The following is a 17,308-nucleotide window of genomic DNA, read 5'->3' as shown; positions in this document are numbered from 1 at the left end:
TTACCATCAGGTGGCCCATATGCTCGTCCGTCAACCAATGCCATAAAAAAAATCGTATTGCAGGAGGTTTTTTGTACCCACCACATGGATTAGAAATTTAAAGCTGAAATATTAAGTGTGGACGGCTGCAGTTTCCCGGTTGAGTGTGTCCAGATACCTGCTGGTGCTACTCTAAGGGTATGCCACCCTTAAATATTAATAGTATCCACGTGTAACTGGATATTTGGTGATTGTCCAGGTACTCAAAATGCCTACTTATCGGGACATCTCGCGGCGGTATGGCAGCAGCAGATAAACAGACAATACTTCTAAAATCATATGTTATGACTTATGAGCCTTATTATATTCATGTTTCAATTATATAACCCTTATATCTACGTCAAAGATAGTCCGAGGACCTAAATATAAAATCAATTCAATATTCAAGATCTGAAAAACATATTCATATCAAAGGGGCGATATGTCACCCTCTCACCCCCCGTAATTGATTTCCATTTCCACCCTCGAAATGCACCCTTCTCGCATCACATGAATTTCTAACTGCCGATTCATGTATTCATAGTCAAATTACAATTTATTTGTTTTAAATTGATCAATATCTTTAAATTATTCATATTTTTGTTTAAAATAGGCAGGCATACTAGCAAATGGATCACCTCATGGTAAGTGGTCACTATCACCAATAAACATAGGCACTGAACTGTATATTAACTTTCCGTACATCACCAAAACGCCATGATCTTGAGAACTAAGATGCTAAGCCTGTAATTACACTGGCTCACTCACGTTTGAACACGAGTATACCAACTATTGCTTTTTGATGGTAGTTGTATGTTACATCGTATGCAATTGTGTAAAAACTACTGAGAATTTATTGACGAAAAAACCCAGTTTTAATTCAGGCCCTCAAGATATAGACGTGCAACGAGGTGATCTGTACCCATTTTGTTAAGTTTTTCACATAATCCTTTCTAATATAACAAAACATTATTTATTTACTTGTTATTTATTATATATTAACAGATATTTTAAAATTATTCATAACTAGCTGAACCTGCGAAATTTATATAACACAAACTTCCAACCCCGATTTTACACTCTTAGGGGTGGAGTTTTGTAAAAACAGTTATTAGCGGATGTCTATGTTCTATAAGGAACCCACCTGCCAAATTTCAAGTTTGTAGCTGTTATATTTTCTGAAATTTCGTAATTAATCCGTGAGTGGTATTTCGCTTTTATATATTAGTTAAAAACCTCTTTTTAAATTGTACTTACGTAAATTGCCATTAAAATATTAGAAACAAACTACGTGTACCATTAAAATACTGAACGATATTGTTCGTTATACGACGACGCTAGTTTAAGGTGACGCTCAAAGTAGAACAAGGGGACGGGCCGACATCCGTCAGAGCTTTTGTTACGGACAAACTCTATTGTAGTACTTGCAAACTTGCATTGAACATTTACAATGTTGGCTTATATTCATTGAATTAATATTTAAAGTCAATTTTGTTACGGTTAGTATAGAATTCATATCTACCGAGTTTTTTGGCTTCTCGATAGAATCTGCGTTCTGGACCAGTGGTAACTCACAATAAAAAATCTGTAGCAATGTCTTAAAAAAAATACATTTTTTAGTTTTAAAGTTCGAATTAACCTTCAGTGAAAGAAACCGGTTTTTACCGGCATTAAGGTTAATGGAGTCTCGGCTACTTATCAATTAGTCTACCACGATAGGTCAAATCATTTGTATTGTTATATTCCGGTTGTAAGTGAATGAGCCAGAGAACAGGTACAAGGATCATAACATCAGAGATCCCATTGTCGGTGGTATGTCCACAGCCATCCACTCATCATCCCATACCATCAGGGGGACTATGGGTGTGTTTTCCTTCCAAAAATAAATTTTTAAAAAGCAAGAAAAATTCTAATATCATGAAATAGTATCCAGAGGACTAAGCGACATATTTTCTTATACACAATAAGATCGGCACCCACGATAAAATTGACACACAAAGCGTTGTGCTGGTTTATAAGAAAAAAATGTCATGTATTTAAAACTTACCAATCGGAGTATTTAAATACGATTGTGGCTATCAAAATGGTCGGTTAAATTCGAACTAAATTTAGGGTTAATTGTCAGTTGAATGAACTTTGACAGATCGTCTTCAATTCTCAATTTGCAGATTAGTTCTCTGGAGGCTTTGCAATATGCAATGGGTAAATAATTTTATTAAAATATACTTATTCATAGTAAAATTATTTTTTAACCAAGTAGGTAGATTAACGTACTTTTGAATCGTCGTGTTACATTGTTTGATTAAATGTAAACTGAAAAAAGTGAAGCCGTTTCCGAAAGTAGATTCTACCGAGAAGATCCGGCAAGAAACTTAGTCCGTAATTATTCGTTAGGACATAATATACAAAATCGACGATACAAATGACATAGAATCTCAGTTCACTGAGTACTTGCTTTTGGCAGTTAAAACGTCACTATAGGACTACATAGGGAAAACTGGAATTGTATTATTAACATAAAACCCTTAATTATATACAAATAAAAATAAAAATGACTTACTGTATAAATCATGACCTCAAACGGTGCCCATTGAATCGCAATTCCGATCCTCTAGACAAAAAATGAACCCACCTGTCACCAGTGGAGGCAATGAGCCGATGTTATACTTTTAATAAAGGTTTTTTGCGTTAGTAAAATAATTATTATTTAATCTCACGCCCTTTATCCCAAAGTTGTCTGGAAGAAATCGTTTTCTTAGCGATAAGACTGCCTTTTGTACATAATATTAATTTTATTATTTGTTTACAATTGTAAGTTTTGTTTACTATGTCGTAAATTATAGGGATTAAAAATTTAATTAATTTTTTATACATTTTACTAAATATGATGTAAACTAAAAATATATATATCCTGCATTTATACATCATAAATATTTAATTGTTAAATAAAACTAAATATTTTGTGAATATTTAAGGCGTTTACCTCGGGCTTTTGTTGTTGTGAAAACACTATTGTTGTATGAGATCCCCCCCCCTATATATTTATTATTAAAGTAAATATACTATTAAGTATTGTGCAAATATTTCAAATACAGTTACTATTTATTGATATCGAGAAAAAAAAAGGTAAAATATAATGTTTTTTATATGGGGTCCTCTTTAAAATATTCATTTTATTTTGTTTTTAGTATCTGTTGTTATAGCCGCAACAGAAATACATCATTTGAGAAAATTTCAACTGTCTAGTTATTGCGGTTCTTAAGATACAGCTTGGTGACAGACAGACGGATGGACAGACAGCGATGTCTTAGTAATAGGATCCCTTTGGGTACGGAACCCTAATAATATAAAAAATACAACAAAAGCACGGACAAAACTTCTATCGATTTAATAGAATCTAATCGTCCGATAATCGTACGAATGAAAGTAATTAATCGTCCGATTATAATAATATAATAATAATCTAATCTAATCACCCTCCGTTCTAATTGACTTTTTTAGGAAAATGATAAAGAAATTCATATTTATATTGAAAACATTACATATGTGTTTATAACACACACATCAATAGTATCCGTTTCCTAGAAAACGTATTGTTCTGGCAACTATTTACCTGTCAAATGTAACTGACATTAAATCCTACATCATTAAAAAATCAGCAATGACTTGGAAAATAATTCAATGAAATCAATATCTTGAATAATTGAATCCCCTGTTCATGCGATATTATACATGGATAGTATTATATATATTAGTATAATATACATGGATAGAGCCGAGATGGCCCAGTGGTTAGAACGCGTACATCTTAACCGATGATTTCGGGTTCAAACCCAGGCAGGCACCACTGAATTTTCATGTGCTTAATTTGCGTTTATAATTAATCTCGTGCTTGGCGTTGAAGGAAAGCATCGTGAGGAAACCTGCAATTTCAACGAAATTCTGCCACATGTGTATACCACCAACTCGCATTGGAGCAGCGTGCTGGAATAAGCTCCAAACCTTCCCCTCAAAGGGAGAGGAGGCCATAGCCCAGCAGTGGGAAATTTACAGGCTAGTAATGTAATGGATAGTTAGGAGTAGATTATACTCTAGCCAGTGTCTACAAGGAAGGCGATTTACCCATCACGTGACCTAAAAGTCAGCGTTAAGGATTCTCTAGAGCTATTCTGTAAGAATAAAGTTAAAACTCACCGTAGAAATTAATTTTGATATAGACTATAATACTTTAAAGGATACACGGATCACAATAGCGTATCACTAAGTCGGACAATATTTCTCGATTGAGATACGAGTACGAAGTGAGTTCTTAGAGAGTATTACTACTGGAAACTATATATTATATATTATTATAATATATTGTTATATAAATCTGTCTATGAATGTTGAAGATATACATACTATACAGTCAAACAATAATACTTATTATTGTTGCGTTGTACAGGCAGAAGAGACATCAGTTCGTTCCTAAGGTTGGGGGCACATTGGCGATGTAAGGAATGGTAAAAATGCCAGCGCCAATATCTATGGTCAGTGTTGAACATATACCATTCCAAATTTAGCAAATTTTCACGCACGTCATTTAAAAATATATATTTATAAGCTATGACAAAACATTTACTCACTTTTTTTATGATATAGGTAGACGAGCGAGCATGACCATCTGATGGTAAGTGGTCACCGCCCATAGACTTTGGCGCTGTAAGAATTATTAACCATTCTATACATCGCTAATGTGCCAACCTTGGGAACTAAGATGTTATGCCCCTTGAGCCTGTAGTTACACTGGCTCCCTAACTACGGTTACTACCCAGACGGGCTAGCACAAAGTCCTACCACCAAGTAATTACTAAAAATATGATTTAAATCCATATAATCGAAATAGCTTTAGAATAATAAATTCAGTATAAAGTTTTCTTTATACAGCGCCGTCTCATTGATAAGAATTGTTTAACAGTGTGAATGCGTCCTATCTCATTGATAATATAAGTATGATAATTTATATGGATGTTAAACCATCGATTTATCTTCCTATACTCCAATGGGAGCAATCGCGCACGATCGGAGAAAGATCTGGGACAGAAACTCCGTTACCTGCTCTCCCAGGTTGCTTATAAAAATATATTTTGTATCCGGAACTTATTGCTCAATACATCGTAAAACCGTACACTTTATACGATGGTGCTGTTGATTGCCAATAAGAAATGTATCTGTCAAGTTTATTATTATTTAATACAATAATATTTCAAGTTATTTATTGCTAGCATTCTTGCCACAATTCCACACGGCCAAGATTTATACAGTAACTATTTTTAATTCATATTTGTATATATTTAAGCACTTAATGTTATCAATTCTTATGTTAATAAACTATTATTTAATCTTATTAAATATATTTTAGTGTTTTAAAATGTCTAATTTCTCATGGAACTGTCCCTCCTTCTTATAACTTAATTAATATTAATAATGTCGAAAAATAAAGTATCAGCTCTCATTAATATCTTGCTAATGGACAAAGGCCTCCCCTTTTTAGGAGAAGGCTTGCAGTTTATTATACGATAGTCCTCCCCTCCACAATATTATATACGTCTCCGTTCCCGTATGTAAATACTATGTATGTTTCGGATCCACAAAAATTCTGAAAAAAAAATAAGAATAGGAGGAGAAATTATATAGCTTGTCAAAACTAATTTGAAATATAATTTAAATCCTTTGAAATCCCAATACTTGTTTTGTCTACCACAACATTTTACAAACAACGAACTTTTGATCTCTATTCCAAAACAAAGGCAGTTTATTACATGCGAAAAGAAACTCGCTCCGCTAAAAATCACTCGAGTGAAACGTAAAAATAATCCAACTAATTCTTCCAGGTTTCATTATCACAAAGAGAACGACGTTCATAAAAAAATATCTCCTATACTTTATAGCAACAAAGACTGCTATCGCTTGTACAGATATACAAACGGCACCTCTTTGTCGCTGTTCGTACCCAATGGATTTGTACTACTTGTTGCATATTATTATAACGCCCGTTTCCGTGACCTGAATAACCAACAAATGGGTCGCGCAACATAAAATATACTGTTCGTGTTCACTTACCACACACCGCTTGCATAAAAATCAATTGAATCTGTTACGTCAGAGCTCGAGTGCACACAGCTACGTCGATTTTCCCGCTCAAAGATACAGATGAAAAATTGAACTGTCAGATTTTTATTCGCAATAAAGAGTTTGTATAGATGTTAAATGTCAATTTGCGCGATCGAATGAAGTTGTAGTTGTTGCTTGGCGAACGTCATTAATGGTGCCGGGAGGGGTGAATGACGTCACCGGGAACTCGCGACAGAATGAGTGGAAATTTGAATTGGAACGAGTACGTTTTATGGATAGCTGTGTCAGGATGCCGACTCCAAGGCCCGGTTTCACGAGTTTGCTAAAACGTAGTTTATAAACAAATAGCGATTTCGTATGTGAATTATGCATCGTGTGAGTTTAAGAGACGATAGGAAGGAATTACGTTCGTTTATATTTAACAAACCCTTTTACTTAGTTCCATATGATCCTGTGCCTCATGAGGAACAAAAGTCGAACCAACTATTGGTATATCACTAGATATACCAAATAATATCATCACCCACTTCTACCATTCAATTCGAACATGGAAAATATAATTAATCATTAATTGTGCGACTACTACGTAATAAACCTTAATAAATGAATAACATATTATTGTTTTTTTTTTTTAAAAAAACACTTGAATCGTCATTTTACAAATCTATATTAAAGTGAAACTACCACTGGTTCAGAATGTAGAGTCTACCGAATAGAACCAACAGCCGACAACGGATACCTTGCCTCAAGGATTTATTGACTTTGCATAGTCGGAAACTTGGCGTTATAAGCTGTACTTACTTCTCGTATACATTGAATATTATCTCTGATTCTACATTCCGTTGGTATATTTATATTAAAATTATAATGTAAAATGACGATCCCAAAGTTCTCGTGAGAGCCTTCTTAAATGAAGTATATTTAGAATCAGTTTTTTTTTAAATTAAAATTGGCTCTTCTCATTGAGTATTCAAAGAAGGCGACCGTAAAATAAAATAAAGTTAATAGCAAACTTCTAGAGAAATGTTGCATGACTTTACGAGACTCATAGAATACCCATAAGTGTTGTACTACAACCTAACTAACTTTAGGCTACCACTAAGATTGTCAAAAGAACCTATTAACTCTTACGTTCCATTCGAGACCTTATCATATGGACCTACAAACTAGATAATGTACTACCGAAGCAGCACCAGTTTAAGCGGCGAAAGAAATAATACGAATAAATTTAAACGTTAGTTAAAGTGTAGAAACTAAAACGGTAGAGCCATCCACTGAATTTGCCCCTACTGGCTAGAAATACGGAACAACCAACGGAGGGAAACGCGCTTGTGTGCATAATCCTCCTTATCTGTACACGAGTTCTATGTATGCGTGGCTCGATTGGAATCGTATCTTTGTGTGGGTTACGAGCGTGCACAGACGCACGATTCACTTATGTCTGTGTAAAGTATAACTGTATTGTGTAGTAGTAAAAGGATTTGTGTGTAAGGCTTGTTCAGATTAAGAGACTAGTTCGGAACTTCAGTTAACGAAGTATATTTCGATTTGCGACGACATTCAATATACTTTAACTTATTTTAAAGAGTTTAACTTTAAATGTTTATTTTTAATATATTATATTTTATTATTAATGTACATTAATTTCGTAAGACTTGATGTTTATTTTTAGGGAGGAGGGTAGACCCAGGTGTTACGTATCCTTTCCACTGATAATGTGTATGAATCATATCATGTGTAGATAAAACTTGAAACCGTAACAAACAAATTTACTCAACTCACTCTTATTGGTTAGAACCTTGATCGAATTTCAATTTGACAAATAACTGGCATTTATAAAGATGAAATAGGCGCAACTAAAAGCCATTAAACTAAGAATTTAATTGAATTGAAAGATGAAATAAGGACGAATTGAAAAGAATTCATCTACACGGATTTAAATGGCTCACCCATTTTGAATCCTATATACATATGTATTATGTTTATTCTCTCTTGCTTTGATTCAATGAAGACTTATTTCAGTTTTATTTCTGTCAACATTTATTTATATTTTACATGTAAGCCTATAAATTATTACTTCTAGTAATTTTTCGATCATATAATTATATAAATGTAATAGATGCTTTTTGGTTTGACGTCTTATAAAGACGTGAAATAAATGTAGAAAAATATATTTTTTTTTGTATTTAGCATGGGAATTCTGGATGTTGGTGGAAAAACGAAAAGATAGCTTGTTGTTGTGACAAATACTGGAAAATATAAATATTGTAAACTATCATAATTTTTGATTACTCGATATTCCCGTTTTCTTGAAGCTGTTCCTTCGAATAAGTACTTATTAATAATATTCAACAAATGACATTGTGCTACCAAAATACACAAAGATTATATTTTAAGGGGACTACATGAGCTAAATGCAAGTTTTATAATGCAAAAAAGTATATGATCCAATGCAGTAAACCAAATGAAAAAAATATATGATAATCTTCAGGATACATGCTAGTTATTTGCTATTTTGAAAACATGATGTAATTAATTTGGTACGATAGAAAAAAATCACAAAGTTACCTCTAAAAAAATCTTTTAATAAATAAAAACTATACTTATATACATTCAATAATTCTGGTTTTTTGTCAGATTATTCTACAAGCAATATATTACTTAACCTCTGCGTCACTTTTTTAATAACTTCAATAGATTTTTTTTAAATCAGATATTCTTATTTTCGAACAAAATTCGTACGCATGTGTGCGTAAACGCCGTGTACAGACATTGCCGGCCGAGGCCTGATGCTATACAGACGTGTCGATCTTTTCGTTACGAGCATCATTACGTTACGAAATATTTTTTTGTAATTTTAATTGTAAATTCATTGTTTCATGTTTTCTTATAATAAATATTATTCTTTCTTGTAGATAAATATATTAAGTTAAAATAATGTACTAGTAATTAGGCATTTGTTTTTTATTATATTATTTGTCATAAATTTTAATTGTGTAAATATGGGAAATGATGTGAAACGCGTGAGGAAAACTAAAAAACGTTTATATAAATTAAGCACCGAGCATACATATGAACGATATTAAAAGGTAAGAGTATTTTTTTTAGTAAACATATTTTTTTTTTATAAATTATGAATATTGAAAACATCTATTAGAAAAAATGTGCAATCAGTTCGCATAGAATCAGATTTTTCGAACTGTTCTTCAAATATTATGATAGAGTATTTGGTGAAAGTAAGGATAAAATCAATTGAGAGTGACTACGTTCGATCCCCATGATCTCGAAGCAATTTGATATTTTTCATTAAAATTACTATGGGGCATATTTAGATACATATTTTTTAAATACATAATTTTATAATTAATAAAAATATAATTACTAACATATATTTATTTTTTACAGAATAAAGAAAGTCGAAAACAATAACACGGAAGCTATTTATATTGCGTAAGAGTTTAATTTTATCGATTTTGTTTATAATAGGAATTAAAGTTATGTATGAACTAATTTTAATAATAAAAAAAATAATGTAATTGTTGTGAACCAGAGAACTAGAATATTTAGAAGTGTCATTTGTACGTAATTCAAAAATTGTAATTTTTAGTAACGTCCGCCATATTAGATTGAAAATGGAAGCAATTCATGAATCGTGGATTGTCATCGAGACTAAATATGTGTGCCAACTTTCAGCTCCATAGCTTCAATGGAAGTAGGTGTAATATTGATTGCAAGATTTCAGGACATACGTACATACATTCATACATACAAGTGAAATTAAATAAAATATTTTAATAAAAAAATTAACACTAAATGTTTTTTTTTTGTAGTACCAAATCCAAATATTTTAAGTTTAATTAAATCAGTTTTATTTTTTAATCATTTTCGAATAACAGTCCAAAGCAATACAAATAATTCTAATATCCTATCTATTTTTATGAGATTTATAATTAAACCTAGTATGATTAACCTAGTTAACCAATGATTCAACCAAATCGACTTGACGACATTTTTTTCTTGTAAATATTTAGATGTTTTTGTTTTAATTGAATTTTTTTTTTCTTTGTGAACCGATATTAATAAAACGAACAAACACTACGCTATATGTTACCCCACGGTTACTACACTACAGGTTTCGAACACTTACGATTTTATTATATAAATAGATTATCAAACTTTTATAAAATATTAAAAATTGGTATGTTTTAATATTTAGTATAAGAACTAATTGTGGTAGGTATAATAATATAAATAAAAGAAAAAAAGGTTAAAACTGTCTATTTTATTGTGTACAAAATATAAATAAAAATATTGTAAGTTTAATTGAATCAGTTTTTTTATAATCATTCGTTAACTAACATCGAAATAAATAAAAACAATTCTGTTGTCCTATCTATTTTTTATGAGATTTATGATTGATCTTACTTCGCTCGGTTTGGCGCCATCTATTAGAATATTTGGGCGTAACCTCATTACCTCGCTTAACCCTTAGTTCACGGGCTTGCCGTTTTTGTCGAATTTGTAAGTGTGTGCGTGCGATTCTCAAGGGCACTTAGCTCTTGTAGTCCTCTTAAATAATATTTTTAACTTAATCAAATCCCCGCTTCGCTCGAGTAAAATAAATAAAACTAAACAAATACGGCTTATCCATTATTTTTCATATACCCGTAAACGTCAAACATGGCCGCCCGTTGAACTGTCATGTCATTGAATTTCATGGATTTAATATCGAAATATTGCGATTATACGAATTTTGCGGATTTATAAAATATTGTGGATAGGTTTTTATCGTAGACCTGCACGAAATTTTTAAGATAGATATAAATTAAATTTGACAACTATCATAATGAAACGAAAACAACTAATGAAAGAAATATATAAAATGTAATATCGGTATATATTTACGATTTGTATACTTCGACCCCGTTTGACCGATCCTCATGAAAATAGGCCCTATTCATGTACTATTTCATGGAGAAGATTCTATTTTCGATTTTATTGTAAAGCGCTGATTAATTGCTCGTCTACTTTATCGTCAAACCGATTGTCATGACAATAGTCAAATGGTAGATACGAGTACATATACACAGGCAGGTTAACCTGCCGTATTAACACACCTTTATATAATATGTACATATCAACTAAAAATTAAAAATATTATTTTTATTAGGTTAATGTTATGCGGTGAGGAAAAATATTCTAAGGAAACCTGCATGTGTCGATTGACTTTCTGCCAGTTACCTATGAACTTAGGCCAGCAGTAAGATATATAAAGGAAGTTGCTTTTAATCCGAGCAGTATTCTTCTCTCTTCGGGATGTTTTTAACAAAGTAGGAATACTCACTGTTGCGTCACAGTGTATTTACAACAATATTATGTATATTCACAGTAGCATTGATCACTTTGATAAAATCAGTGATAATCATTGTATGTGCATAAGAAGTAAGGATAAGCTTAGAACGCCAAGTTTCCGACTCCGCAAAGTCAATAAATCATTCTTGGGGCAAGGTATCCGTTTCTATAATAAAATTCCGCAGACATTTTTAACTTTGCCGTTTTATAGATTCAAGTCAACAAAAGCCTATAACGTATTCTGGGTTCATATGGGACATATTATATTGTGCAAACACAGGTGCTCCTTCATTTTCACAATTCGACAGGAGCGAAAAGAGTTCAAGTGCAGGACCAACTTTACGCGCTTTCCGAGCCTCGGGAGTGTACACATTACCAACTTTCAGACTCCTAGCTGTTACAAAAAGAATTTGCAATAGAAAAACTCAATAACTTTTAATCGACCTGGGGCTTAAACCCTCGAGATCCTCGTTCTGCTGGAAGTCCTCGGGATCGGCTGCCTTATATCTAGCCACTAGACCAACGAAGCGGTTTGTAATGGCTTAAATATTATGGCCGTAAATAATATTTTTGTCATTATTAGAGTAAGGTTAAAAAGGGCGACGTGAATTACACCCTAACTTCCATGTACTTATAGCTATTAGCTATTATTTTACAAGGAAATAGTTGTCGCCCGAGGCATCGTTCGTTTTTTAAATGAAAAAGTAGTCTATGTTGTTCTTTGGAGTTCAAGTTTGCTTTATAACAAAATTTCATCAAATACACTTTAGTGGTTTGATCATGAAAGAGCAACAGACAGACGGTCGGAGTTACTTTTTCATTTATAACAATAGTATAGATTGTAATTGCGTCTGTGTGTAGCTTCTAAGCGACTGGAGTGATCGTGATAATCGACCTTATAATAATTTAAAACAGGCTACGGCTGATGTCCTTTTGTGAAGAAGCGTTTGGAGTTCATTACAGAGTCCCAATGCGAGCTAATGTATTCACCAGCTGGCATTGGAGCACTTGAGACAGATTTTCATCCAACACATGCACGTTTCCATGCCACTGCCACACGAGATGAAACTATAAACAAAAACGAAGCACATGGAAATTCATTGGTGCTTGCCTAGATTTGAACTAGCTATTCCGAGCCAACTCGGCACAGATTCAATAAGTTACGCTTTTCAGTTAAAAACAAATTATATTGACTAGGTTTTTATTATATTAACAATAACTCTACCGAATAAATTTAATTATTCTTATATTTTCGCGTCGTGGTTTTCTAAGTTATCTTCTAAAGTTTCTTACACTGTAAGTTACGAATAAATTTCAAATTAAATTTATGAGTTTTGATATGCAAAGCTTACGGAGAATCCGAAGTTTAAGAAGTTAGACTTATGACATGAAAACTTCAACTTCAATTTGGAGATGGTTTTCCTTGCATTCGTTTTAAATGTGGAGTTGTTATGTCCTATTAAAATGAGATTTTCTATTACTACGTTTAAGTTAAAAGTTATAAAAAATATAATTAAGATTTAAGAAATTATATTTATAAAATATTAACGTGTACTTTTTTAAAATTATTTATAATAGGAGGCAGACAGAAATGGTCCACCTGATGGTAAGTGGTAAGTATTAACCATCCCTAACATCGTCAATGCGCCGACATTGGGAACTAAGATGTTATGTGTCTGTAGTAACGCTGGCTCATTCACCATTGAAACCGGAATACAATTATACTAATTTTAAAGGTTGTTAATTATTAACAGAGCAAAATCAAATGGATATTTGGCAAAAATGGGTGTACCACATGTTTAAATTTTAGGACCCCTGTTGTTTTTAATATATGTAAATGATTTACATAATCTTTTCTCATAAGTTCAGTGAGGTACACATTTATGTGTCGTAGCAGCTAAAACTAGTTAGCTGGAAAGCTATGAAGTGCTATTTATGTGATGAAAATAATTTAACAACTCACCGACATAAGTACAAGTACTACTATATAGGCTAGTTTATTTTAGCAAATTTCATAATCTTATGTCATATGGAATGTTGCCATGGGGTAATGCTGGTATGTGGTCGACCCGTGATATTTTGCAATCAATCTTCCAAGCAATAATCAGTTTATCCGGATTGTCTAGTTGTATCCGGTCAATACGATTTTAGTAACTAAAAACTCGTTGGTAGCATATAGTGGAAAGTTTGGTATTAAGTCTTGAGTTCGTCTAAAATAGTTTTGGAATGTGTTGGTTCGTTTTGCTGCCCAATCCTCGTTCTTCTTTCCGTCAGCTGCACGGATCCACCATGAAATATTGAGACTATTAAAGCTTGCATGAGTCTACTCTTGGTGGTATTCGACACTTTTCTTATTTGCCAGATTCTTAATATATTCATTGATGCTTTATGCATTTGCGTATACCTCCGAATTTCTGTCACAGCCACCCTCATTGGTCCTCAGGTCCGAAAGTTTTTCTGGTCGTGTAAAAATTCTAGCTCGATCTACTATAGTGACTTTAGTCTTCATCTTATTAACGGAAAGACCAATTATTTCTCAACTGCACACTTGATATTTCTAAACAGTTCAGCCATTTCCTTCTCTGAGAAAGCAAAATATCGTAGTGTCATCAGCGTGTTCCGACACGCCGATGACACTACGATATTTTGGTTGTTGATTTTGTTGTTTCTAACGGAATTGTCTCCATTCCACCAATCAGACACTGTCATCATGATATATTTGCCATATATGTTAAAAAGATTTTTGTTATTTGAAAGGTGACTTCCCATTCTCATATAAGGCTGCGATCAGTGCAGTTATATTACCAGGAAAAACCATTTCTAGAAGTATTATCCATATCACTCACAGATCACGCTATATCTTCTTACACATTTTTACGGGGAATGTTCCAAGGAATTGTTTGGATCAATTCCGGCCGCTTAATTTCATTTTGGGACATCGCGTAGAATTCCAATTTTCATCCGCACCACCTATTTGTCCGAAAATCCACAACAGCGCAATTTTGCAGGCATTTTCAACCTCGCACAATCAGTGGCTTCAGATAAATCACAAAAAATAAGTAATGCTCTTACTCCTCAGAGGTTTTAAAAATGTTTAATGAGCTGAACAGTATCGATTTTGAGCAACCTCTTGTAAAGCTAAATTCTTTATCGTGTAACGTGTGATGAGCCTTGAAGAAAGACTAACCATCTGCGCGGGATCTCTTATAGTGCACGTATGTATGTGTGCAATTACAGCTGCATTCTCTTTTCCGTGACTCCCACAATCCGCTGGGACGGGAAACCTAAAACTCTTCTATCGCCTGAAGAGAGTTCAAGGACCTTCGGCTTTCCGTAATTTTCGAGAAACGGAATTGTCAACACTGCCTATTCGAGACTGCTACTGAGGATTTAGCGATAGGAAAACCCATAATTTTTTATATGTTCGGTTTAACCCAGAATCTCAGCATCAGGAGCCTTACGGATTAATAAGAAAAAAAACTAGATCAAGGAGACAATTACAGCATATTTTACATACATAGTAGAAGTCATTGGGAGAGGCCTATGTTCAGCAGTGGACGTCTTACGGCTGATATGATGATGATTACATACATAATAGGTACTTAAATTATAACAGATCATAATGCACAACACTATTATATATAGTTTAATTTTTACTAAGACTAAAAAATCGTTACATCTGCAGAATACCTTACGTCCAAAGACGCAGTTGCACGCTACAAAAACATATTAATTATTAAAAATAAATGAAGTTCAGGACAAGGTTTATAAAAATGATACAATTGAAATTATACACCTTTATTATTATATCACAATGAGAATAATTGAATATAATTAATTGATCCCACAATCAAATTAACAATACAATATTTATCAAAACTGTGTGTTTTATCAAAAATCTACAAAATGTTACAATAACCAAACAATTTTTAAATATAATTGTTATCAAATCAATTACAAATGCAAGATTGATAAAAACTAACTACATATGAGCAAATAATAGTTTTAAGTTAAACAGAAGATTAAATCAATCATACTAGGTTCAAACGAATGACATAAATACACACACCTTCATTATCAAAATGCAAGGTTTTCATAAACTAATGCATTTTCTTTTGTTTTATGATATTGGTAGGGGTACATGCAAATGGGCCACTTGGTGGTAAATGGTCACCACCACCCATTGACATTAGCGCTGTAAGAAATATATAGAATTTTTTACATCGCCAATGCGCCACCAATCTTGAGAGCTAACATTTTATGTCCCTTGTATGTTATTATACGTAATTACACTGGCACACTCATCTTTCAAGCCGAAACAAAACAGTACTGAGTATTGCTGCTTGGCAGTACAATAAATGAAAAGTGGCTGGTACAAGGGTGATTGAAAATAACTCATTAAACGGTACAAAATGCTTAGCACTTTTGCTGATATAGGTTCCAGGTATGTTATAGATATGTAATTTCGAATCTGGAAATGGGTACGGATATGTGAATAAATTTAACCGGTTTCAGACACGGTTACGGATTCTAAATTATTTCCAAGTATCCGATTGTTTCGGATAGTTACGAATATTAGATTATTTAAAGATTTGAAAACAGAGAATTACAAGGTAATGGTTTGACTTTATTTGTAAGATATTATTTGGTATTATGTATATTCACGAAAACTTTAAGTATACCTATGCAAAAATAAAATTACAATAAACAGTTCACACAGTTCACAGGTTACGATTTCAGATAGATTTTTATTTCGGATGTTTCCAATCAACGTTTTTTGTATAAATGTTTCAATTAAATATCAACCTTAATACCTACATCATAAGATACAATAAATGTGACGTCGCAATCCAATAAGTCATAAAATGTTATCAAAAAATAAAACGTTTATACTACACATATATATTTTCTATATAATAATTACATTATTTAGATGACAACACATAACTAACATATACTATAAATTTTACAATTATAAAGGATTTTTTTTAACGCAACATTCATTTACTCTTACAAATAAGCAAATGATATTTAAAATATAAGTGATAATGCGTACAATAAAAGAAAAAAAAACCTTATCAAACATATGATTTAATCAGAATAAATATAAATCTGATAAAATACAAACGGCTTGTTTGCACTCGTGTTTTTTTTTTAAACAAAGTGTTTTGTAAAAATAACTTATATCAATGTTGTATATAAAAATAACTTTATAGTCTGTTGAATTTCCTGTCGGTTCGTCTTGGTAGAATCTGTAATCGGTAACACTGGAAGATCCAAAATTGTAAAAATATTTGGTTATATATTATAGAATTAAAAATTATTATATAAAACAAATATATGCAATTCAATCATATGTTATCTATAATAAATAATAATTAGAACAAGAAATCATGTCGTCCTATTTTTTCTTTCTTTTATATTGGACATCACATATATTACTCTGATCCCAATGTAAGTAGCTAAAGCACTTGTGTTATGGAAAATCATAAGCAACGACGGTACTACGAACACCCAGACCCAAGACAACATAGAAAACCAATGAACTTTTTCTGCATCGACTCGGCCGGGAATCGAACCCGGGACCTCGGAGTGGCGTACCCATGAAAACCGGTGTACACACTACTCGACCACGGAGGTCGTCAATTATAAACAAAACACAAAAATATATATTAAAGGTTTATTAACTAGTATTAAACAAAGTATTTATTGGACTGCGACATTAACATATTAAAAAAAAACATTGGCGAAAATAAATAGATTAAACTTAATAAGAATACACATAGATTTATAAAAAAAAAAAACATAAGAAATTGACATGTTT

This window comes from Vanessa tameamea, chromosome 26 (genome assembly GCF_037043105.1).
Source record: "Vanessa tameamea isolate UH-Manoa-2023 chromosome 26, ilVanTame1 primary haplotype, whole genome shotgun sequence".
Lineage (NCBI taxonomy): Eukaryota > Metazoa > Arthropoda > Insecta > Lepidoptera > Nymphalidae > Vanessa > Vanessa tameamea.
This window is presented reverse-complemented; position numbering follows the sequence as displayed.